Source organism: Nycticebus coucang, chromosome 2 (genome assembly GCF_027406575.1).
Source record: "Nycticebus coucang isolate mNycCou1 chromosome 2, mNycCou1.pri, whole genome shotgun sequence".
NCBI classification, from domain to species: Eukaryota; Metazoa; Chordata; class Mammalia; order Primates; family Lorisidae; genus Nycticebus; species Nycticebus coucang.
The window spans coordinates 171,591,955-171,617,823 of NC_069781.1; the positions used below are offsets into that span (position 1 = coordinate 171,591,955).

The 25,869-nt window shown below is 48.3% G+C and overlaps 1 protein-coding gene across 2 annotated transcripts in view; it reads right to left on the reverse strand.

Annotated features, from left to right (window-relative positions):
* The window catches only part of IL34 (interleukin 34), a 69,492-nt gene extending 44,559 nt beyond the window's left edge, over nucleotides 1-24,933 (reverse strand). Inside the window, exon 1 of one of the 2 annotated variants that reach the window (XM_053607105.1) lies at nucleotides 24,776-24,933. The gene's annotated coding sequence lies outside the window, so the exon portion shown is untranslated. Of the gene's footprint in view, nucleotides 1-1,927; nucleotides 2,026-24,775 lie in introns of those variants that run through there. The other variant, XM_053607123.1, reaches the window with a different exon arrangement.
* Between the last annotated feature and the right edge of the window lie 936 nt (nucleotides 24,934-25,869).

Below are 25,869 nucleotides of genomic sequence, written 5' to 3' on the forward strand. Positions count from 1 at the left end.
TGTGGCCGGAGCCGTAACCGCTGTGCTATGGATGCGAAGCCAATGCCCAGCTATTTTTCTTTTTTATTTTTAGAGACAGAGTCTCACATTGTCACCTTTGGTGAAGGGCCGTGGCATCACAGTTCACAACAACCTCAAACTCTTGGGCTCAAGCAATCTGTCTGCCTCAGCCTTCCAAGTAGCTGGGACTACAGGCACCCGCCACAATCCCCAGCTATTTTGTTGTTGTTGTTGCAGTTTGGCCGGGGCCGGGTTCAAACCTGCCACCCTTGATATATGGGGCTGGCACCCTACTCACTAAGCCACAGGCACCGCCCATGCCCAGCTATTTTTTAAAAATGAGGTCTCTCTCTGGCTCAGGCTGGTCTCAAACCCATGAACTCAGGCAATCCACCCGTCTGGGCCTCCCAGAGTGCTGGGATTACAGACATGAGCCAACACTCCCTGCTATGAGATTTTGTATTTTTTATAACAAATCCTGGATGGATTTGGAGAACACTGTCCTGAGTAGAGGATCACAGGAATGGAAAAACAAGCATCATATGTGCTCAATACTAAACTGAAACTAGTAAGATTAACAACTATGTCCTCACTTGAGAGGAAAACTCATTAAATTCAAGAAGGTGGGAGGGGAAGAAAGGGTTAGGCCAGTTCCCACTCAAAGGGAACAATCCAGGAAGGGGCACAGGGCACATTTTGTGGGTGAAGGAAACAACTATAGCTAGGATTTTATCTTGCAAACACAAACAATGTAACCTAATTGTATGTACCCTCATATTAATCTGAAATAAAAAGAAAAAAATGTAGCAAATTGTGTACCTTTGTGCATTTTATTGCATATCAAGTTTCCCCGAATAAGCTGTTTTTGTTTATTTGTTTTGTTGTTGTTGTTGTTGTTGTTGCAGTTTGGCTGGGGCCAGGTTTGAAACGGCCACTCTCGATATATGGGGCCGGTGCCCTGACCACTGAGCCACAGGCGCCGCCCAATAAGCTGTTTTTATATTGCATATAAATTAAAATATCTAGAATAGGCATATCCGTAAAGGGTCTGGGGAGATGAGGAATGGAAAATTACTTTTTTTTTTTTTTTTGCAGTTTTTGGCTGGGGCTGGGTTTGAACCCACCACCTCTAGCACATGGGGCCGGTGCCCTAGTCCTTTGAGCCACAGGCACTGCCCTGGAGAATTACTTTTTAATGGGTAAAGTTTCTGTTTGGGATGATGAGAAGATTCTGGAAATAGCAGTGATGGCTACATAACACCATGACTTGCTAAGGAGACTGGATTGTATACTTAAAACTGGTTCAAATGGTGGGGTGGCTCCTGTGGCTCAAGGAGTAGGGTGCTGGCCCCATATGCCAGAGGTGGTGGGTTCAAACCCAGCCCCAGCCAAAAAAAAACTGGTTCAAATGGCAAATTTTATGGTATATATATTTTACCACAATAAAAAGGCTTTTAAAAACTAAGATAAAACCCCACATATAAATGGACACTTGAATTTGAGGAGAAAAAGAAGGGTCTTCTGTCCTCAGAGAGGTTCAGAGCAGCCCTGCTGCCCATGCGGCAGACAGCCTTCCTCTCTCATGGGGCAAGGCCCTCATGACGCTTTGCTCCATGGACCCAGGATGTCCTGGCAGTCAGCTCCTCACCCTGCACCCCCACCCCTCCATGATGACTGACTGGTCTCAGCCCTTCTGCACCTGCTGTACCCCCTAACCAGAATGCCCTTGCCCCTCCCCCATCATCAGCAGCAGATCCAAAACACGTGCACACATATACCTGGGCACACATACAAACACATACATGCACACACAGGCTCTCTCACTTTGGCCATTGAGCCACAGAAGGTGGCCAGCCTCCCATTTGCTCCAGCTGCAAGGGGTATGCCCTTCTGTGCGCCAGACCCCGGGTCCTCCTCTTCCTCTAACCTGCTCGCAGTGTCCCCAGCATCCGCTTTGCGTCCCAGCGCCAGGCTTGGAGCTCCTTAACGTCCTGACTCTTTTCTGCCTCCCAACTTTTGGAGTCCAGTCTTGAGCCAGCAGAGATGATCCACTGCCAGGGTCTTGGGCTGAACCAGTCCCTTTTTCACTAATTCAGGAATGTCCCCAGTGGAGAACAATGGAGAAAACGGAATTCTTGGTGAACAGAGCAGCTTTGTTTGAATTTTTTGGCATGCGGAGGACAGATTGCGAGGACTTGGGCAGAGACACACGGGATGGCGGGAAATGACCAAAACCAAGTTTCCCAGCACCCTGTGTGTCTGTGCCCTTCGGAGTTGGGACTAGAGAGAAAATAATTTCCTCTTCTTGGCCTCACTTTACCTATCTGAAGGATGGAGCTTGAGAAACTCCCCCTCAAGCTGGGAGGGGCCGATTGTGTAGGAAAAGTGGTTTTCAGAAGTCTCCACTATGGAGACTGTCTTGGCACATGAGGCCTGTTTTCCTGCAAAGGTTTGGCCCCACACTGACCTACTGTGAGTTGAAGTCCTGCTCTTCTGAGAGGGCATTCCTGCCCCTCCCAGATCCTGGCTTGCAGGCTGTCCTGCTCTGGCTCATGGTCGGGTGTGTTCTGTTAACTTTACAAAGCAATGGGGAACTGGGCTTCTTAATAACCATCGTGACTGTAATAAAACAATCATTCATTCATAGTTTCGCATCTCTGTCCTCTGCTGGAACATCAGCCCCACTGAATTCCAAGCACCTGACTCAGAGCCTCATTGTGCTAACTAATGCAATTAACCCAGGGAGGCCACGGTGGTGAGCTGGGCTGTCTTTGCTGCAAAGGATTATCAGCATTGCTACTGAGGAGGACCTGGGTTGCAGCACCCTCCACCCCCAAGTCACTTAGAAAGAGAAGACCCCGGTGGGGTGAAGGGTCACCAGGCCCCATCCTCCTTCCTTACACACTCAAGTCAGATTCAGGATCTGCCCTGGAGCCCCCACCCCTTCTTCCCGTGCTCACCTACTATAAACACATGGCACTTGTTAAATGGGTCATAAAGTCTCCTGTCACAGTCAGATCCTTCTCTGTGTATACTGTTCAGCAGAGCCTCTTCTAAGGACCTGGGGTTGGTACACAAAGGTGAAAAGCTTCAAGCCCAAACTGAAACGGCTGACACCAATGGAGAGGCCAGGAAACAGGAAGGGAGACACCAAGGGCAAAGAGGTGCCTCTGAGAGCCTGCGCCGGCACAGAAAGGGGAGGAGATGGGGAAGGGGGTAACCTAAAGAGGCCTTTGCCACCCTTCCAGCCAATGATGAGAAACCAACTCTCACCTCCATCCCTTCTGCTGACTATGCAACAGTCCATGAGGATAAAAGGGAAATTCAAAACTCAGAGAAGCTCAACTCTTCCCAAGGGGACGAGGAGGGTGAAACTTTTAAGGTGGGACCCAGCCTGGACAGAAGGGTTTTTCCAGAATTTCCAGAAGCATTTGTTCCCAGAATCAGTGGCCTGCAGCCCAGTAGTAAGGACCATCTGTCCTCAACAGGAAGGCAGAGGCAGTGGGCAGCTCAGTTTCCACCAGCACTCAGCCTCCTTCCTCAATAATAAAATGCCTCTACATTTTTACTGGTAGCATAATATCCCCACTCTAAGGGGCTTTTACTTGTTTCCATTTTTCTCATCCTTGTAAACAATGCTACAGGAAATGTACGTGTACATTTATTTTCTTGCTTTCCTTCTTGTTACTGCTGCTGACTCTCCCTCCTGGTGGCTGCTTTACCCATGCATTTCCTAATTTGGATTGTTCCCTCAAGTTTGACAGGTATCGTGAACAGACTGGGTAGTTGAAGGTGTAGCCCAACACAGAGCTTTTCCCTTGCTTCCATTTATCATTTTATTTATTTATTTATTTATTTTAGAGACATAGTCTCACTTCATTGCCCTCAGTAGAGTGCCCTGGCGTCCTAGCTCACAGCAACCTCAAATTCTGAGGCTCAAGCAATCCTCTTGGCTCAGCCTCCCAAGGAGCTGAGACTACAGGTACCCACCACAACATCCTGCTATTTTTAGAGATGGGGGTGTCACTCTTGCTCAGGCTGGTCTTGAACCTCTGAGCTCAGACAATCCACCAGCCTAGGCCTCCTGGAGTGTTAGGATTATAGGCGTGAGCCACCCCACCTAGCCAGCTTCCTTTTATTTTTTTTTTCAGAGTAATAGGTTTATTGAAAACACCCTCTTGGGATGGCGCCTGTGGCTCAAGGAGTAGGGCACTGGTCCCATATGCCAGAGGTGGTGGGTTCAAACCCAGCCCTGGCCAAAAACCACCAAAAAGAAAAAAAAAACCCTCTTGGCTTGGCTGATGGCCAGCTTCCATTTTTTTTAAGTGGTAAAATATACAATTCGTGAAACATATTATCTTGATCATTTTATTTTATTTTTATTATCATTTTTTTTGTGTGTGTGTGGTTTTTGGCCAGGGCTAGGTTTGAACCGCCACCTCTGGCATACCATATGGGACCGGCGCCCTACTCCTTGAGCCACAGGCGCCGCCCTATCTTGATCATTTTTAAGCACACTTCTCACCTTCACATTGTTGCACAGCCAGTCTCCAGAACTCTTTTCATCTTTTCTTTTTTTTTAATAATTTTATTTTATTTATTATTTATTTATTTTTGAGACAGAGCCTCAAGCTGTCGTCCTGGGCAGCTTGGCATCACGGCTCACAGCAACCTCCAGCTCCTGGGGTCAAGCGAGTCTCCGGCCTCCGCCTCCCAGGTAGCCAGGACCACAGGGGCCTGCCACAACGCTGGGCTTTTTTTTTTTTGTATAGACAGAGTCTCACTGTACCGCCCTTGGGTAGAGTGCCGTGGCCTCACACAGCTCACAGCAACCTCTAACGCCTGGGCTTACGCGATTCTCTTGCCTCAGCCTCCGGAGCAGCTGGGACTACAGGCGCCCGCCACAATGTCCGGCTATTTTTCCTGTTGCAGTTTGGCCGGGGCTGGGTCCGAACCCGCCACCCTCGGCATATGGGGCCGGCGCCCTACTCACTGAGCCACAGGCACCGCCCCTCTTTTCATCTTTTCAAAGTTGAAGCACTGTGCCTATTAAACAACTCCTCATTTTCCTCTCCACCCCCTCCCTAGCCCCTGGAAACCACTGTTCTACCTTCTGTCTCTATGAATTTGGCAACCAGAAATAGCTTTTATGGCCTTTTTTTGGCTTAGAGATTCTAGGATCACATAAGTAGTATAACTTTGAACTCCAAATCCAAGAGGGAAGTCTCGTAGTTAAAATTCTTCAAAAGAGGGCTTCCCCAACCCAAACCCAGGCCAAATTAAATAAGTTTTCCTTATCTTACCTTTGCCAATGGATAAGTTTTTTCTGCTCTTTCAACAGGGGCTTAAACTTTTGAGGGTCCCAGCCAAATGCGAGTGGTGGGTGGGGGTCCTCAATTCTACTTCACTGCTTCATGGAGGCTCAAAACCTTGTCCCTTGTCCTTGTGGCCTTTAAAACCTAAATCTTTAGTCATCCAGACCAGCAAAGGGCTCTCAGGGTAAGCAAAGCACCACTCTGGTTCTCAATTTCCTTTATAGTTCTGGCCCTGAGAATTTTACTTGTTTCCATGGAGTGCAGCTACACATAAAAAATAAACTTCCTGCATTGCAACCTAAATTTCCACATGTTTTACAGTTTTTCTTCCTTAAACTATCTAATTTTCCATATGACTGAAAATTTATCCTTACATTCTTTTTCCTTGTGTTGGTTTTTTGCTTTAACTTTTCATGCACTTTTGCCTTATTTCTCCAACGACTCTACAGCTCTGATGTCCACAGGGCACAATCCCCCAGTGAGCACACAGGAGCTGCCCAGTGAAAACTAGCAGAGTGAGGGAAAAATGGATAGGGCTCTCAGTCAAGGCTGGGGGGTGACCATGGAGATGGTGTTGCCTCATTTCAAGGATGTGTAGGAGCCATTCAAACCTGGATTAATGCTGGCAGTGAGGCATGGGAGGGAGCTGGGGCTATCCAGGTTGGAATAAAAGAACTACAGGGACAAAGGCTAATAATAAGAATAGTTAATTTTAGTCACTTTATATCATTTAATTCCTCCTCTACCTCCCAACACCAATTCCAAAACTAGGAATTCTCACCCTCATTTAAAAGATGAGGAGGGGCGGCGCCTGTGGCTCAGTCGGTAGGGCGCCGGCCCCATATACCGAGGGTGGCGGGTTCAAACCCAGCCCCGGCCAAACTGCAACCAAAAAATAGCCGGGCGTTGTGGCGGGCGCGTGGTCCCAGCTACTCGGGAGGCTGAGGCAAGAGAATCGCTTAAGCCCAGGAGTTGGAGGTTGCTGTGAGCTGTGTGAGGCCACAGCACTCTACCGAGGGCCATAAAGTGAGACTCTGTCTCTACAAAAAAAAAAAAAAAAAAAAAAAAAAAGATGAGGAAACTGGGCCAGCACCTGTAGTTCAGTGGTTAGGGCACCGGCCACATACACTGAGGCTGGCAGGTTCAAACCTGGCCCAGACTTGCTAAACAACAATGACAACTGCAACAAAAAATAGCTGGGCATTGTGGCAGGCGCCTATAGTCCCAGCCACTTGGGAGACCGAGGCAAAAGAATCACTTAAGCCCAAGAGTTCGAGGTTGCTGTGAGCTGGGATCCCACAGCATTCTACTGAAGGTGACATAATGAGACTCTGTATCAAAAAAAAAAAAAAAAAGAATAAAAGAAAGATGAGGAAACCAAAGCTCAGAAAGTTCAGCAACTATCAAAGTCATAGGATGAGCTAGTGGAGAAGTGAGTATTCAATTTAAAGGTGTCTAACCACTAAGCTCTCGCTATTGACTCTACATTAGAGGGATGGCCTGAGCAAAAGAAAAAGGCCATATTCCCCCAACCCAGAACTTTTGTGTGGCTCAAGAGCCTGATTATGAAGCTGAAGGAGGCCTGGCCAGGGGAGTGAGCCCATGAGGATCTGGCGCAAGAGGGGGTGCCCTGAGCACCTACAGCTGCAGAGTCTGGACACAGAGGCAGCGTTACCACCCCAGGGCTGGTCAAGGCAAGCTATGGATGGAGTCCACAGCCGACCATGGATGGGTTTGCCTACTTTACTTCCTCAGAGGCCAGAAAGCCTGTGGCCCATGCCCTTTGTTCTCCCCTGGCCCTCCCTGTCTGGGCTCAGACTGGGGCTGCAAGCCCTGTTTCCTCATTCCTTCAGCTGAGAAGCCAGTGGTCAGGGCATCCTTGGCTCTGTCAGGGCCATGAGAAGGGCCCCTCCCAGGTGAGGGAAGAACTCTGGGACACCCAGCAGGAGCCTGGCTTCTGATTAACAAGGAGTCAGCCTCTGAGGTAGCACACACAGAGGATGGAAAATGGAGAATCAATGCAGGGTGATTCAGGAAGCTTCTGGGCCAAACAGGGCACCCTCCCTTCCTCTCCCAGTGTCTCCCACTTTTCCCAGCATTCTTCATTTCTCCCAGCGTGTCCTACTTCTCCTGGCACACCCTGCTTCTCCCAGCATTCCCCACTTCTCCCAACTTTCCTCATCTTCCCAGTAACCCCCCCCACTTCCCTCAGCATTCCACATCTCTCCCAATGCCCCTTCATCTTTCCCAGCATCCCCCACTATTCCTCATCTTTCCCAGCATCCCCCACTTTCTCCCAGGATTCCTCATCTTTCCCAGCATCCCCCACTTCTCCCAGGATTCCTCATCTCTCCCAGCATCCCCTACTCCTCCTACCACACCCTACTTCTCCCAGCATCCCCCATTTTTCCCAACATTCTTTATCTTCCCAAATGCTTTTTTCCCCAACTCTAAAGCAAAAACAGTTACTAATAGATTCTCACACATTATTCCATCAAACCTAATACACAATTGATAATAAAGTGCACTATTACTATAAACACCACTGGGAGAGGGGGAAATTGATGCTGATTTCAAAGAAGATGTTAAAATGAAGGGGGGAGGAAGGAGTGTTTTAGAATCAGTAAGCTCAGGTAACCCCCAGGGCCCTGATGTGCATATTTCCGTGTGCAGTGAGTGTCTTGCTCTGTCAATGGCTAGTAAGCAGGCGTTATGTGCTCAGTGCCACCCTACATGGAGGATTTGGTCCCCTGCCCTTATGAAAATCACAGTTCGGAGACAATCTTGGAGACCAACCCAGAGAACATCTACAAGCAGTTCAAGGCTCGTTTTGTGAAACAGATGTTTGGAGAAGAGCTAGACTGGAGTTTGTCAAGGTGGCCAAAGGAGACTTCAGGGCAGGAAGGCATGTAGAAACTTACTCTAGAGGATGAAGGGTAGAGAATATAGAAAAGAGAAGATGCTGGGGAGGGAGAAACGGGGATAAAGGTCTTGTTTGTCTGGAACTGAGAAGCTGTGTCCAGGGGTCATGGGACTCCACCTTGGATGGGCAGGGCAAGGTGAGACTACAAAGGGCTTTGAAAGCTTGTCAGTTTTTGCTATGATAGGCAGCAGTGAGCCATTGCAGGTTCTTGAACAGGGGCATGGCCCGAGGAACACATTAGTTTAGTGAATACTAATGGGCAAGGTCAGCTGGAGGCAGAAGCCAGAGACCAGGACACCAACCCTGCTTCCAAACCCTGAGATAAAGTCAAGTGTCTAAGGGGTCACAAATGGAAGGTGTGGGCGGTGCCTGTGGCTCAGTCGGTAAGGCGCCAGCCCCATATGCCGAGGGTGGTGGGTTCAAAACCGGCCCTGGCCAAACTGCAACCAAAAAATAGCCAGGCGTTGTGGCGGGCGCCTGTAGTCCCAGCTACTCGGGAGGCTGAGGCAAGAGAATCGCTTAAGCCCAGGAGTTGGAGGTTGCTGTGAGCTGTGTGAGGCCACAGCACTCTACCGAGGGCCATAAAGTGAGACTCTGTCTCAACAACAACAAAAAAAAGAAACAAATGGAAGGTGTGTCTGGAAGGGCCTGGGGGACACTTCTGGAGGAAAGGCAGTTTGAGCCATGTCAAGATGGAGAAGCATCCCAGACCCATTAAAGAAGTGCCCCTTTAAGGCCTGCGCCACCCTGGCATTTGCCTGGCCCATTCTGAAGAAGAGCAGCTATACAAAGAATCATCTCCCTGACACAGTGAAATGGGAACCACTTAACAGATGCAGGAGCTGAAAAACACACTGCTTCCATTTGCCCAGAATGTTTCCTTCCTGTGCAAGGAAACACAGTCTGCCTTTAGGAATTAAAGAGATGCATTTGGTAAGAAACACATATGTTTGATAAAATACTCGTTGATAAAATATTCCAATCTGGGTTGGTCGTACTTGAACCAATTTGTAAAAACAACTTAAAATACTGGCTGAACTCTGCGAGGGAGTAACTCCATTTTAGGAGATGGACCCCAAGAAAACAAACAGGTCAGTAATAGCCCAATATCATCTGGGCAGCTGGGTGCCAGAGTAATACCCCAGCCCCCATCAGAGAGAAGGGGCTCAGCTCACCAGGAGAAATCAGAATTAGTCACATGCCTGACCTGCTTGGGAGAGCCACTTACAAATAGCCTGAGCTGGGAAGAACCCCCTACTGTGTGTGCCTGTACCATGGGTGCTGGGACCCTGTGGAGGCAACAAAGCAGTAATTTTCTTTTTTTTTTTTTTGTGGTTTTTGGCTGGGGCTGGGCTTGAACCGACCACCCACGGCATATGGGGCCAGCGCCCTACTCCTTGAGCCACAGGCGCCACCCTTTTTTTTTTTTTTTTTTTGCCTCAGCCTCCCAAATAGCTGGGACTACAGGCACCCACCACAACACTCAGCTGTTTTTTTGTTGCAATTACCATTGTTGCTTTTTAGCTGGCCCGACCTAGGTTCGAACCTACCACCCTGGGTGTATGTAGCCAGCACCCTACCCACTGAGCTACGGGAGCAGCCCAAAGCAGTGATTTCCTTTTTTTTTTTTTCTTTTTTGAGACAGAGCCTCAAGCTGTCGCCCTGGGTAGAGTGCTGTGGCATCACAGCTCACAGCAACCTCCAACTCCTGGGCTCAAGCGATTCTCCTGCCTCCGCCTCCCAAGTAGCTGGGATTACAGGCACCCGCCACAACGCCCGGCTATTTTTTTAGTTGCAGCCGTCATTGTTGTTTGGCGAGTCCAAGCTGGATTCGAACCCGCCAGCTCAGGTGTATATGCCTGGCACCTTAGCCGCTTGAGCCACAGGTGCCAAGCTAGAGCAGTGATTTTTAACCAGTGGTCACTGCACATGAGATGATCTTAGGTGTGCCGTGAACATTTTTAAAGATCATTAATTAAATTATTTTCCAAAGAAGTTCAAAGCACAGTAAATGTATTCGTTTTTTTTTTTTTTTGAGACATAGTCTCACTCTATGGCCCTGGGTAAAGCACCATGGCATCATTGTAGCTTACAACAACCTCAAACTCTTGGGCTGGAGCAATCCTCTTGCCTCAGCCTCCCAAGTAGCTGGGATGACAGGCACCAACCACTGCCACAATGCCCAGTTCGTTTTTCCTCTTTTAGTAGAGACGGGGTTTTTGCTTTTGCTCAGACTGGTCTCCAGCACCTGAGCTCAAGTGATCCACGCGCCTCAGCCTCCCAAAGTGCTATGATTATAGGTGTGAGCCATTGTGCCTGGCCTTTCCTTTTTTTTTTTTTTTTATCAATATAATTTAAGTGTACCACAAAAGTTTAACTATAAGTTCAAGTGTGCCTTGAGATAAAAAAAAAAAAGGATGAAAAACACTGCAATAGAGTATTATGGGCACAAGCACAGATTTGGCTTCAGAGCCTCAGTTTCCTCATCTGTGAAATGGGAGTGATTTCCAGTTATGAGCCCTGGGCCTGGTCAGTGGTAAGCTGCGTGACACACACAGAAAATAGCAGTTCTGCCCTCACTGCAACTGGACACGGGTATTTTTGGCAGAGTTGGGAGATGGCAGGAGACATGTGGCTGCAGAGCCCACTGGTTCCAGTGTCTGAGGCAGAGGTGCCAAAGGAGCTCAGTGCCGTGTCTAGGACAGCCACCTCCAGCTTGGGAGGGAAACTGATTTGGCCCAGACGTGCTGCTCAGACACCTGGTTTGCAGAAGTTCATTCTCCCTGGATCTTCATCACAACCTGTCGTGACCTTTGTGCCTCTGAGGATATCTGGCCAGTTCTGGCAGTTGGGGTTTTGGAAGGGATAAATTCTGCTGTGGTCTGAATGTTTGTATCTGCTCCAAATTTAACCCCAGGGCGATGGGATTAAGAAGTAGGGGGACTGGGAGATGATTAGGTCATGAGGGTGGAGCCTTCCTAAATGGGATTTGGGTGCTTATAAGGAGGATCCCGCACCCCTGGCACCATGTGTGGTTACAAGGAAAAAACAATTGTCCAGGATATAGGCCCTCCCCAGGCACCAAATCTGCTGCTGCCTTGATCTTGGCTCTCCCAGACTCCACAACAATAAATGATCAGGCTGTTGCATTTCATTATGGCGGCCCAAGCTGACTAAGGCAAATCCTGTTTCTCCATAGTCAGACAAAGAAGGTTAGACTCTTTCCCAGAAGAATGTTCCTAAGAAACGAAGGAGGAAACAAGCTAAGAAATTAAAATACGGCCACCTGGAAACAGGAGGGCTTCCAAGGCCCAGAGCCTTTATTCTGTTATGAATCTGTCCCCAATTGGACAGGCAGCCTCCCAAGCCTCCTCCTCATCTGCACCCACTGCCTTGGCAAGAAGCAGCCACCTCCAGGACCTGTTTCCTCTGGCCTGTGAAGCACCAGCCCTAGCTCCTGACAGGACCAGCCTGTTTGCTTGAGCTCTGGAAGAAAAAGACAGTCCTCCCCAGACAGTCATTTTCTGGGGACCCTCCCACAGGGACAAGACCTACCAGTCAGAGTTTTTGTGATGATTAGATATTACAGTCAGTAATGCCAACGGCAGTGAATGTAAGTTCAGGGAGAACAGGACTTCCTATTGTTCTCTGCCGCATCCCCTATGCTCATAATAAATGCTCATGATGCTGAAAGAATCATAAAAATTACTATGAGCTTGAGTATGCACATACAGTCTCTAAAACGAGCAGCAAGAACCAGGTACCAGTGATCATCTTTGGGCAGATGAAAATGGAGCCCTAGAGAATGGCAAGTGAAAGTTACTTTCACTGTAAACCAACCTGTCTCTTCTGAATGTTTTTACTGTGGGCATGTAGTACCCATTTGAAATTGAAAACATAACACTAGACCGGGTACAATGGCTCATGCCTATAATCCTAGCACTCTGGGAGGCTGAGGAGGGTGGATTGCCTGAACTCACAGGTTGGAGACCAGACTGAGCTAGAGTGAGACCTGCTCTCTAAAAATAGTTGGGCACTGTGGCAGGTGCCTATAGTCCCAGCTACTTGGGAGACTGAGGCAAGAGAATCATTTGAGTCTAACAGTTGGAGGTTGCTGTGAGCTATGACGCCATGGTACTCTACCAAGGGTGACAAAGCAAGACTCTTGTGTCAAAAATAATAATAATAACAACACCACCGAATCCAGATGAGGTGGCTCACGCCTATAATCCTAGCACTCTGGGAGGCCAAGGCAGGTGGATTGCTTGTGCTCAGAAGTTTGAGACCAGCCTGAGCAAGAGCAAAACCTCATCTCTAAAAAAAATAGTGGGGAAGGCTATGTTAACCAGTGTGATGAAAATATGTCAAACGGTCTATAAAACCAGTGTATGGTGCCCCATGATTGCATTAATGTACACAGCTATGATTTAATAATAATAAAAAATAAAAAATAGTGGGGTATTGTGTCAGGTGCCATTGTCCCAGCTACTTGGGAGGTTGAGGCAAGACAATCTCTTGAGTCCAACGGTTGGAGGTTGCTGTAAGCTATGATGCCATGGCCCTCTACCAAGGGTGACAAAGTAAGACTCTGTCTCAAAAAAAAAAAAATCTAGGTTTTTCTCTTTCTTTCTTTCTTGCCTTCTTTCTTTCCTTCCTTCCTTCCTTCCTTCCTTCCTTCCTTCCTGGGCCGGGTTTGAACCTGCCACCTCCATTATATGGGGCCGGAGCCCTACTCGCTGAGCCACAGGTGCCACACAGAATCTAGATTTCTTAGTATCTAATTGTTTTTTTTTTTCAGCATGTGGAGCATAAGTTGTTCCAGCATAATTTGTTTTGTTTTGGTTTTTCGTTTTTTGTTTTTTTTTCAGACAGAGTCTCACTTTGTTGCCGTCAGGAGAGTGCCATGGCATCACAGCTCACAGCAACATCAAAGTCTTGGGCCTAAGTGATTCTCTTGCCTCAAGCTCTTAAGTAGCTGGGACTACAGGGACCCACCACAACGCCTGGCTATTTTTTTTGTTATAGTTGTCATTGTGGTTTAGCTGGCCTGGGCCGAACCTGCCACCCTCGGTGTATGTGGCTGGCGCCGTAACCACTGTGCTATAGGTGCCAAGCCAAGCATAATTTGTTGAAAAGACTGCCCTTTCTCCATTAAATTGCTTTTGCTCCACTGGCAAAGATCAGGTGGTTATGTTTGTATGGGTTTAATTATGGGCTTCTTATTGTTTTCTTAATCTATTTGTCTATTCTTTTGCCATTACTGCACTATCTTGATTGCTGTAGCTTTATAGTAAATCTTTTTATTTTTTAAAGTAAGAGATAGAGTCTTGCTATGTTGTCCAGGCTGACCTTGAACTCCTGTGCCCAAGCGATCATCCTGCCTCAGCCTCCTGAGTGGCTGGGACTACAGGAGCCCACCACCAGGCCCAGCCTTGCCGTCAGGAGGTGTCAGCTCTCTAACTTTGTTCCTCTTCAGTATTGTGTTGCTATTCTGGGTCTTTTACCTCTCTGTAATAATTAATAAATTATTTTATTTTATTTATTATTTTTTTTTTTTGTAGAGACAGAGCTTCACTTTATTGCCCTCGGTAGAGTGCCGTGGCATCACACAGCTCACAGCAACCTCCAACTCCTGGGCTTAGGCGATTCTCCTGCCTCAGCCTCCCGAGTAGCTGGGACTACAGGCGCCCGCCACAACGCCCGGCTATTTTTTTGTTGTTGTTGCAGTTTGGCCACAGCCGGGTTTGAACCCACCACCCTCGGCATATGGGGCCGGCGCCCTGCTCACTGAGCCACAGGTGCCGCCCTTGTTTATTTATTTTTAAGACAGAGTCATCCTTGGTAGAGTGTCATATAGGTAGGCGCCCACCACAACACCTGGCTATTTTTAGAGGTGAGGGTCTCGCTCTGGCTCAGACTGGTCTCGAACCTGTAAGTTCAGGCAATCCGCCCACCTCAGCCTTCCAGAGTGCTAGGATTATAGTCATGAGCCACCATGCCCAGCCTAAGAAATCTAGATTCTAAGGTCAGATCTAGATACAGACTTCCTTAGACCTTTCACAAAATATTAATTCAAAATAGAATTTAGAGCTCAGCACCTGTAGTACAGTGGTTACAGCACCAGCCATATACACCAAGACTGGCGAGCTGGAAACCGGCCCAAGCCTGCTAAACAACAATGACAACTGCAACAAGAAATAGCCAGGCGCTGTGGTGAGCACCTGTGGTCTCAGCTACTTGGGAGGCAAGAGAATTGCTTGAGCCCAAGAGTTTGAGGTTGCTGTGAGCTGTGATGCCACAACACTCTACTGAAGAGTGTTGAGACTCTGTCTCAAAAAAAACTTAGACCTAAACATAAAATACATAAAAAACATAAAAGAACTTAGACCTAAACATAAAATGCAAACTATAAAACTTCGAGAATATAACACAGCAGAAATCTAGATGATCTTGCATTTGGTGATGAGTTTTTAGATAGTCCAAAAGCCTAATCCATGAAAGGAAAAACTGACATGAGGCTTTGTTGAAATTAAAAGCTTCTGCTCTGCAGAAAACACTGCCAAGAAAATGAAGAGAAAATATTTGCAAAAGATACATTGATAAAGGACTTGAATCCAAAATATACAAAGAACTGTTGAAACTCAATAATAAGAAAAATGACCTCAATTAAAAAATGGACAGCAGGTCTTAATATACCCCTTAAAAAGATGAGAGATGGCAAATGAGGATATGAAAAGATTCTCGACATTATACATCTTTAGGGAACTGCAAATTAAAACAATGAGACAGACAAAAAATAAATAAATAAATAAAACAATGAGACAGGCTGGGTGGAGTGGCTCACACCTGTAATCACAGCACTCTGGGAGGCTGAGACAGGTGGATTGTTTGAGCTCAGGAGTTTGAGATCAGCCTGAACAAGAGTGAGACCCCATCTCTAACTAAAAATAGGAAAACTAGCTGGGCATCTGCCTGCTGTCCCAGCTACTCAGGAGGCTGAGGCAGGAGGATCACTTGAGCCAGGAGTTTGAGGTTTGAAGTTGCAGTGATCTCTGAGGATGGCACTGCACTCCAGCCTAAAAAGCAGAGCAAGATCCTGCCTCAAAAAAAAAAAAAAAAAAGGCCGGTGTGGTGGCTCACACTTGTAATCCCAGTGCTCTGGGAGGATAAGGCTGGTGGATCACCTGAGCTCAGGCATTGAAGACCAGCCTGAGCAGGAGTAAGACTCCCCATCTCTGAAAAAGAGACCCCCGTTGTGGCGGGAGCCTATAGTCCCAGCTTCTTGGGAGGCTGAGGCAAGAGAATCACTTGAGCCCAACAGTTGGAGGTTGCTGTGAGCTATGACACCATGGCACTTTACCAAGGGTGACAAAGTGAGACTCTGTCTCAAAAAAAAATTATTCAGCAAGTGTTACAGGCTTTGCAGGCAGAGTTCAAGTTCTAGCTCTGCCTCTGTAACACCTGAAACAGCCTTGGCTTCTTCCTCTGGGTTTAACAGCCACAGCTTATTACAAGGTGTGGTCAAGGGTCCCAGAACTTTGTCACTGCCCTAGGAGAGTCCACACAGCCTATGCTGCCTTTGTGATTTCCATGGACAGAGAGAGGAGTGGCCCCCTATTATACCTCAAGATGTGGTAGGGAGTAGACCGGGAGGGGAATGCAGCAGGGCCAGGAGGCACCCTCTCCAGTGATGTCACCCAGCAAAGGTTTTCTGTCTGTGGGAAGAAATGGAAAGCACCTGGCCCCAGTCCCGCTGCCGCCCCACTCGGCTGGTGTGTTGGACTGTGGCATCACAGGTTTTACTGGGTCTTGGGACAGCCTCTCCAAAGAGACACCCAGCACAGTGGAGGAGGGAAGTGGAGAAGGGACAGAGCCTGGAGCGAGGGGGCCAGGAGGGCCACCCCCTGGCTTGCTGTGCCCCTGGCCACCGTGGGGCTTGGGAGCCCCTAAGCCGCTTCATACATATAGTGGCACTACAGAGTGGTAGTGAGTGCCCTGGAGGGAGGGGAAGGGAAAGCTTACATGTGCTTACAGACACAGTGACCAGCACAGAGACTCCAGGTACCGAGCATGAACTAACCTCTCCCAGCCTCAGTCCCCTCATCTGCAATATGGGGGCAGCAGCAGCACTTTGCCTGCTGGGCCCTGTAGGAGTCCAGGAAGATGGCACCAGCACAGGGCTTAGCACCCTGCCTGCTGCTGGGGTAAATGCGAGCTCACACTGTGAATGCCACCTGAGCCCCCCGGATCATTCTGGACAAATCACTGTTCCTGCTAGGGCTTCCTCTGCCACAGCTGCAAACGTGCTAGTAATCCTGCCTCAGCTCTGGCCTTTATTGCCTGTCAGGTGCTGGGCTGGAGCTGGGCAAATTCATTCACGGGGACAAGGTCATGGCGCCCAAAGAGCTGGGCTGGAAAACACACCGTTGCAAAAGGCAAAATGAGCCCAACAATTATTCCTAAGACTTGGAGCCCTGGAAGAGAGTTATTGGGTGGTTGAATGGAAGGAGCAGAAAGTGTGGCATGCCCGAGCCTGACTGTGGTCTTCAGCCAGCGCTGAGAGTGTGAAGCCAGCTGAGGAAGGGGGCGGCGGCCTCACCAGCAGGGCTGATACGGAAGAAGGGACAGCAACTACATCTGTACCAGTGAGAGTGGCAGGGCCCAGGGGGGAACTGTCTGCTAGGGCCAGGGGGACAAGGAGGAGCCAGGGAGATGGATTTGGTAGATTTCCCCCCCAGCATAGAGGGCTTGAGCCAGACGGCCTGGTTCAAATCCCAGCCCCAACACTGATAGGCTGACCTAGGGCAGGTGACTTAACTTGGGGTCTTGGTTCCCAGATGTTGACAGCACCCACCGCACAGGGTTATGGTAACAGTTTGAGAACATGGCCGCTCAGCATCTGACACAGTGCTTGCTTGGCCCAGTGTAAACAGCATTAATTTTTATAGTTATTGAGGGAGGGCTGGGCACAAGCCTTCCCACCCTTCTGTCCTGGGTCCCGCCTTCACACAGGACAGTTGTTACATACAACCTGGACTTGGTCACATCAGGGCTCCATCCCCACCTCACGCAGAAGTCTCCTCAGCAGCTCACCCAGCCTCTCTTTGCCCATCCATTAGCACGGAGCTCACAACCCCACAAGGCAGCCTGCTCCATATTCAGACAGCCCTGACCACAAGTTCTCTAGGCTGAGCTGAAATTTCCTCCCTGCCAACTGCCCCTTAGTGGAAGTGATTTTTCTGCCAGAGACTTTCCAATGCCTGCAATCCACCCATCCCACAAGAACCCCCCGAGCAGGGCCCAGCCACTGCTCCAGAAAGTGCTTCCTGAGTCCCAGCCGTCTCCCGCCCTGAGCAGCTTCTTCAGAATCCTTCGCAGGGACCCGGACGACCCCTCCAATGCCTGGGTCTGTTGCCTTCTCTCCTGTTACACTTACGTGGAGGCAGAAAGCTTTGGATGGTCACTGGTCTGATGCTAATAAAAGCAGTTCACGTGCACTGCCCCACCCAATCCTTATAGAATTCCTGTAACGAGCCTACTGTTTTTCCCCAATTTTTGAAATAATGGTGGAAAACAGAATATAAAATTTACCAGCTAAACCATTTTTCAGCGTGCAGTTCAGTGATATTAGATACATTCAATTCATACTTTTGTGCTATCATCACCACCAGCCACCTCCGGAACTTTTTTCATCTTATAAAATGGAAACTCCATAGTCATTCTCCTTCCCCTCAGCCCCTGGCAACCACCCCGCCTCTGTGTGTTCCTCTGAAATTGACTGCTGTGACTACCTCGTGTAAGTGGAATCATACAGTCTAGGTCCTTCTGTGCCTCGCTGATTTATTTCACTTGGCATAATGTCCTCAAGGTTCATCCACACCGAAGCATGTGACAGGCTTTCTTTGTTTCTAGAGGCTGAATTAAATTCCACCCTATGGAAATACCACATTTGGTTTCTCCATTCATCTATGTTGAGGACGGGTTGCTTCCACCTCTTTGCTATCATGAATACTGGCGCCATGAACGTGCGTATGCAAATATCCCTTTGAAATCCTGCTTCTAATTTTTTTCAGTATATACCCAGAAGTGGAATTGCTGGCCTTAATGTATGTTAAGTCTATTCTTAATTTTTTGAGTGATCACTAAACTGTTTTCCACCAGTTTACATTCCGGCCAACGGCGCACAGGTTTCCAGCTTCTCCACATCCTCAGCAACACTGGTTACCCCCGTTTTTCTTGTGGTCTTTTGTTTTTTTTTTGGTAGTAGCTCCCCTGATGGGGGTGTATATAGGAAGATACCCTACTTAGCTCTGTTTTATGGCGGCAGACAGTGGGCCTAGAGAAACACGGTGACTTACCCAAGGTGCTACAGGCAGCAGGTGGCGGAGCTGGAATTGAAGCTCAGGGCTTTCAACACCCTTGTCCCCACAAATCCTTGCTGGCCAACTGGTCAGTGACCGCCTTGGGGCCTCCAGCATTGTCTCATCTCCAAGCAGGGCCTAGCCAGGGAGGAGGCAGTGAGCTGAAGGACACCATTGCCTGGGGAACTGACTCACCCAGAGCCTGGATTGCCCCAACCCAGGTGACTCTGAAATTGGCATTTCCAGTGAAGCCTCTTGTTTGGGTAGAGGAAGTGGAGCCATGGGGTTGGCACGGCAGCCATGAGATGGCAATTAATTCTTGGATATGACACCAAAACACAGCAACAAAGGCAGAAAATTTATATCAAAATTTAAAAGTTGGGCCAGGTGTGGTGGCTCACACTTGTAACCCAGCACTCCAGGAGGCTGAGGTGGGTGGACAGCTTGAGCTTAGGAGTTTGAGACCACCCTGAGCAAGAGCAAGACCCTGTCTTTAAAAATAGCCAGATGTTGTGGTGGTTGCCTGTAGTCCCAGCTACTTGAGAGGCTGAAGCAAGAGGACCACTTGATCCCAAGAGTTTGAGGTTGCTGTGAGCTATGATGCCACGCACTCTACTGAGGGCAACAAAGTGAGACTCTGTCTCAAAAAAAGAACAAATGTAAAACTTTGTGCATTAAGAACACAATCAGAGTGAAACAGCAGTATATAAAAGGGAGAAAACATTTTCAAAACATGCATTTGACCAAGGGTGAAAATCCAAAATATATAAAGAACTCTACAACTCAATAACAAGGAAAATAAATAGCTCAATTGAAAAATAGGCAAAAAACTTAGATAGACATTTCTCCCAAGACGACATACAAATGGACAACAAGGTTGGGAAAAGAGCCATAGTCGTTAGGGAAATGTAAATCAGGACCACAAGAAGATAGCACCCCACACCTGAAAATAACAACCACCACCAGAAAATAACAAGCGTTGGCAAGAACATGGAGAAACTGGAACTCTCGTGCACTGCCAGTGGGAATATAAGATGGTGCAGCCTCTGTGGAAAGCAGTACGGCAGTTCCTCCAAAAATTAAAAGTAGAATTACTCCAAGACATGATTGCAAGAGGGACTTTACCTAACAATTGCAATCAGTGTAACCTGGCTTATTGTACCCTCAATGAATCCCCAACAATAAAAAAAAAAAAAAGTAGAATTACTCTATGATCCAGCAATTCTACTTCTGGATATATACCCAAAAGAACTGAAAGCAGGGGCTTGAAGGGATATTTGTACACCTGTGTTCATAGAAATAGCATTCATGATGCCTATGAGGTGAAAGCAACCCAAGTGTCCACTGATGGATGAATCGATAAACAAAATATGGTATGTACACAATGGGGCATCATTCAGCCTAGAAAAAGAAGGAACTTCTGTCACATGCTACAGCCAGGATGAACCTCGAGGACATTATGGCTAAGAGAAATAAGCCAGCCATAAAAATACTGTATGGTTCCATTTATATGAGGTCCTTAGAATAGTTGAACTCACAGATAGCAGAAAGGGCTGCCAGCAGGGAGGGAGGGGAGCTGTTTAATGGGAACAGAGTTTCCTTTCCGCAAGATGAAGAAGTTCTGGAGATCTATCGAACAAAACTGTGGATATACTTAACACCATTACATCACACACTTAAAAGTCATGAAGATGGCTACAAAAATGCTTGCAAGAGATTTTAATGTCGTGAGAAAGAAAGAAGACAGGGAAGCAGGGTGCTGGCTCTTGGGAAAGAGAGAAGGGCTGGAGAGAGGAGACATGAATAAGACAAGGTGGGGGACAAGACCAGAAGAAGACCGGGACTTGGTAGATTCCTAGCCGGAGTGTGGGGCTTTCTCATGCTGTGACAGGCCACAGGAGCCCCAGACAGAATCAGAGCAGGGTCCTGACTTTTCCAGATACCTGCCAGGAAGTCACGTCTTCAGCCTTTCAAACTCATGGCCTTGACCTGAACCTTCCTAACTTTAGCCAAGTCCCACTGCATGCAAGTCCCACCCATCTGGTCAGGGCCCCAAGGGGGAAGCCCAGCTGGTGCTCCGGGCCTGGGGGAACGCAGGGCTGGAGCTCCCAAGGCAGGGCCTGGGAAGTTCCTGAGGTAGTTTCCCTAGATGACTGTAGCCCAGTTCCCCAGGGAAACCCCTTCCACTTGGGGGACAAGCCCTTCACATGCAAGCATGCACAACTGTGATAGCCAGAGCCAGGAACCCCCCTGGGATAGCCCCGGGCCTGGAGTCTACAGTTCTCAGACTTCCGTGGAGTTTCTCTTGGGGTCAAAGGACCAGATAGACAAGATGTCTCTTCCTCCCAAAGCTGGGTCAGGGAAGGCCACAGGGCAGTTTTTTCCCAGGGGTGGGGGATGGTGGGGAAGGCTATGACCTCTAGAGACATTCTACAGACCCCCAGAAGGAAAGAAGTGTAAGAAGTCTGATGTGAAGCAGAACAGATCCCCATGTTCTGCTGGTGGGACAAGGACAGGACCCCAGGGCCCCAACTCCCAAATCCCACTCTGTGCAGCTGTTTATTTGGGGCACAGTCAGAGCCCCTGAGATGGGATGGAAGGCTGGATGCATACCAGGCTGTCACTTCTGTCCCCTACCTCTCAAAGCTGCCAGAACAGGCATCTCACAACCTGCTAAATCCCCACATGGCTGAGATCAAGTCCAAATTCTCACCTGACCTTCAAATTTCTCCACAGCTGGGTTCCCATTCAGCTTCCCTTTCCCTTGCCTTACCCCTGCCCCATAGCCCTCCCGAACTCGCCCTTCCCCACACTTGACTTGGTTTCCAACTTGCCAGGGCTGCCACTTTCCAATTTCTGCCTAAATGAATGCTCTTCATTTTTAAGTATGGAACTATTTCCTGCATGTTCAGGCCAACCCGTTCTTTGTTCCTTCTGCTTCCACAGCGCAGGCCTTGATCAAGGTCAGGGAGGCTGTCTGATGCATCTCTGACCCTGATCTCCAGTGCCATGGCCAGTCAACCCAGTAAATGCTTGTTGACTGAGAAGATGAACCCACAAATTTTCTGCCTGTCTTCTATGACTAATTCTGGTAACTTCCCGGTGGCTCTGGAGCATAACCTTAACATTTCATAGTAAAGAGTCCCTAAGTGCCAGATGCCACATATAATTCTATGGTACAAGTGTTCGCATTTCCATTTTACACACAAGGAAACTGAGGCTCAGAGAAGTCCAGTGACTGCCCACAGGTGGAAATGGTGGGGCCAGGACAGAATCCAGCCAGACCAACTCCAGGCCCTGAGCCCACATACCACTTGGCCTCCCAGTAACCTAGCTCAGCAGCAACAGGGTGGGAAATAGCAGGCACACGCACAGACTTCCTGGGAATTCTCCACTCTGGTCAGGGGTCCCTTAAACATGCATTTTGAAGCAGGTGGTTGAGATGGTCAGGGTGGTCACCCAGAGTGACCACAGGGGGAGGCCTGAGCCAGATGCCCAGCCCTCCAGCCTCAAGATAGATGGGGCCTTGACAAGCGATGAAGCCATCCACCCCAGTCACAAGGGGACTAAGAAAGAAGAGGTGAGAGGGTCAAGAAGACACACTTTACCTTTTCAAGTCTGCCCAGGGAAAGCCCCTGGCATGGACAAGCCCTCCAGGGGGTGGTGCTTATTAAGCACCAGACCTTGTACTAGGTCTCTGTCTCCCAACATCTCTATTTTATACATAAACTAACTGAGGCACAATGAAGTTACGTGGTGAGAGGTCAAGATCAGGCAGCTACAGTATACAAACCCAGGTAGTCTGCCTTCAGAGGTCCAGCTGCTAACCACTGCGCATGTGAGACTGCCCTCATCCCCTTTCCTGAAAATTCCCAGACATCCCATGTCCCTTGCCCATCCTATCCTGACACCACTCTCCTGGAAATCAGTAAATTAGTCTTCCAATTTTTCTTTTTTTTTTTGAGACAGAGTCTCACTCGGTAGCCTTCGGTAGAGTGCCATGGGATCATAGCTCACAGCCACCTCAAACTCTTGGGCTCAAGCCATCCACCTGCCTCAGCCTCCTGAGTATCTGGGACTACATTGCCCACCACAATGCCCAGCTAGTTTTTCTATTTTTAGTAGAGACAGGGTCTTGCTCTTGTTTAGTCAGGTCTTGAACTCCAGAGCTCAAGCAATCTGCCCATCTCAGCCTGCCAGAGTGCTAGGATTAGAAATGTGAGCCACCATGTCTGGCCAGTCTTCTAATTTTTATAAGTGAGCTGAACCCATGTGTAACATGAGCTGAGCTACAAAAATGTTCTATACATATATATAGAAAAAATATATATATATATGAGAGTAAAATCCAAGGAGGGGGGGGAAATATTTTTAAAATAAGAAAATACGTTATTTCCACAGAGTTGTCCATAAAAGCAGAATTATTTTCTCTTCTTTCTTTCTTTTTTTTTTTTAAAAAGACAGAGTCTCACTTTGTCACCCTTAGTAGAGTGCTGTAGCATCACAGCTCACAGCAACCTCCAATTCTTGGGCTTAGGCGATTCTCTTGCCTCAGCCTCCCAACTAGCTGGGCCTACAGGTGTCCGCCACAATACCCAGCTATTTTTTTTTTTAATTGCAGTTTGGCCGGGGCTGGGTTCAAATCTACCACTCTTGGTATATGGGGCCGGCACCCTACTCACTGAGCCACAGGCACCGCCCCAAAAGCAGAATTATTAATTGTAAAACACCTGAAGACAATCCCACAACAGTCAAAGAATAAAGACTGCATATCCTGGCATGGATTTGTTAACATGTGGACCTTAAAATGACATCTAATCAGCTGGTTTCTCTGCATTTAAAATAAAGGCCAAGTTGGGCGGCGCCTGTGGCTCAGTTGGTAAGGCACCGGCCCCATATACGGAGGGTGACGGGTTCAAACCTGGCCCCGGCCAAACTGCAACCAAAAAATAGCCGGGCGTTGTGGCGGGCGCCTGTAGTCCCAGCTACTCGGGAGGCTGAGGCAAGAGAATCGCTTAAGCCCAGGAGCTGGAGGTTGCTGTGAGCTGTGTGAGGCCACGGCACTCTACCGAGGGCCATAAAGTGAGACTCTGTCTCTACAAAAAAAAAAATAATAATAAAAAATAATAATAAAGGCCAGGTATAGTGGCTTACACCTATAATCCCAGAATTTTGGGAAGCTGAGGCAGGAGGATTGCTTGCCCCCAGGAGGTGGAGACTGCAGTGAGCATTGATGACCCCACTGCACTATAGCCTGGGCAACCGAGGGAGACCCTGCCTCTAAAATAGATAAATAAATACATAAAAGCAAAGTACAAAAACAGAATGATTTATGTTAATTTTAGAAATATTGTCCAAATGAGGAACCCTTACCTATATCATTGATTTTTCCCCCTTTCCTTTAAAAAACTTTAAATCAATTAATTTTGATAAGATGATTCATGCAAGCAATATTTCATGCACATGGTACATTAAGGTCTAAAGAACTCCAGCAGTAAGGGCCAGGCACTGTGGTTCACGCCTGTAATCCTAGTACTCTGAGAGGCTAAGGCAGGAAGATCGCTTGAGCTCATGAGTTCAAGACCAGCCTGAGCAAGAGCTAGACCTCGTCTCTAAAAAATAGCAGGCATTGTGGTGGGCACTTATAGTCCCAGCTACTCGAGAGGCTGAGGCAAGAGGGTTGCCTGAGCCTAGGAGTTTGAGGTTGCCATGAGTTATAATACCGTGGCGCTCTACCTAAGGATGACAAAGTGTCATCAAAAAAAAAAAAAAAAAAAACTCCAGCAGTAGACAGTGGTGGAATCTCTGTAATGCAGGACAACCATTGGAGAATTGGGTTTATCAACTGATGAAACTCAGAAGGGCACCCAGAGAGAAGTGATTTGATTTGTGGTTATGTGGTTGATGGTTTATGGTTATGGTTATATGAACATGCTTTTTTTTGCAAGACTGATGAAGGCAAAGGTTAAAAAACAGAACCCAGACTGGACAAGTCACAGCATTTACCTGAAGCATACATACTTCAGAGCTTCCTGGCTGGGACTCTCTATGTCAAGTCTAGCTCAAGTCTCTCTTGCTGTGATCAGTGAAGCAGCAGCAATATCAATGTGAGGAAGCCCAGCCACCAGAGGCAGAGGAAAGTGAGCCATGTGAGAGAAAACCCACAGCGTTCTTACCTGTTCTCGAGCCAGAACAGTCTTCTAGAGGTTGCTGGTGACTTTAAGGAGCTCCAGGGCTTGGAGTGTGTGCCCAGGGGCTGCAGGCAGTGGGTGCCAGGAGGGAGAGGCTGCGGCTGTCCCCAGCTCACAGTCCAGGCTTCCCCTCTAATGAGAAGAGCAGGGAAAACAGGCCACTGAAGCTCCAAGTGGGACTGGAGCCAGCAAGGGCGGGGTAGGGCCACGTGGCTCCCGCCTGCCTGGGAGTGAGGAGTAGGAAGGAGCCTCAAAGGCAGGGGACTAGCCAGGAGTCTGTTCTGACTGCCAGTGTGCACCAGTTAATGACAAGACTCACTGGAACCCCAGCCCCAAGCTCCTGAGCAGCTTGCACTGTTTGAAAGAGCTACCCCAGCTCTTCTCCAGAACACACTGACCCTGAAAAAAGCTTCTTCTCACAAACTCAATAAAGCTAAATGATGCAGAGCCAGGCCTGGTGGTAACTGCCTGTGGTCCCAGCAACTTGGGAGATCGAGGAGGGAGGATGGCTTAAGCCCAAGAGTTCAAAGCTGCTGTATGATTGTGCCACTACACTCCAGTCTGCGCAATAGAAGGAGACCCTGTCTCTTAAAAAAACAAATGGGTGGGAGGTGGAGCAAGATGGTGGACCAGAAACATCTCTTTAGCAGCCACCTGTGGTGAAACAGGGAAGAAAGGACTCCAGCCACCTCTGGCTGGGGTGTTCTGTCCAGAAACATTACTCCAGGGGGACAGTGAAACAGTAGGGGACTCCAGGAGCCAACGAGGAGGTCAGGAGCAGTGGAAAACCAGCAAGTGCCTGGGTATGGGCAGAGGCCGGCTGGTCCTCTGGTTGAAGGGCTAGAGACAGGGCAGGCCTGTCCTGAAGTTTGTTTTTGGACTTGGGTCTGGCTGGAGCTGCCTTGGAAGGGCTTAAGTGAGTGAGTGAACTTGAACAGTGTCTGGTGTCTGGGAATAAACGACCAGGTGGGGTGGACCTCCCAGTGGTAAGGCTACTAACAGGACAATGCCACTGGGGGAGGGCCAGCCAGGAGGAATAGCCTGCAGGGTCCTAGTGCATGGTTGGCTCCAGTTTGTTT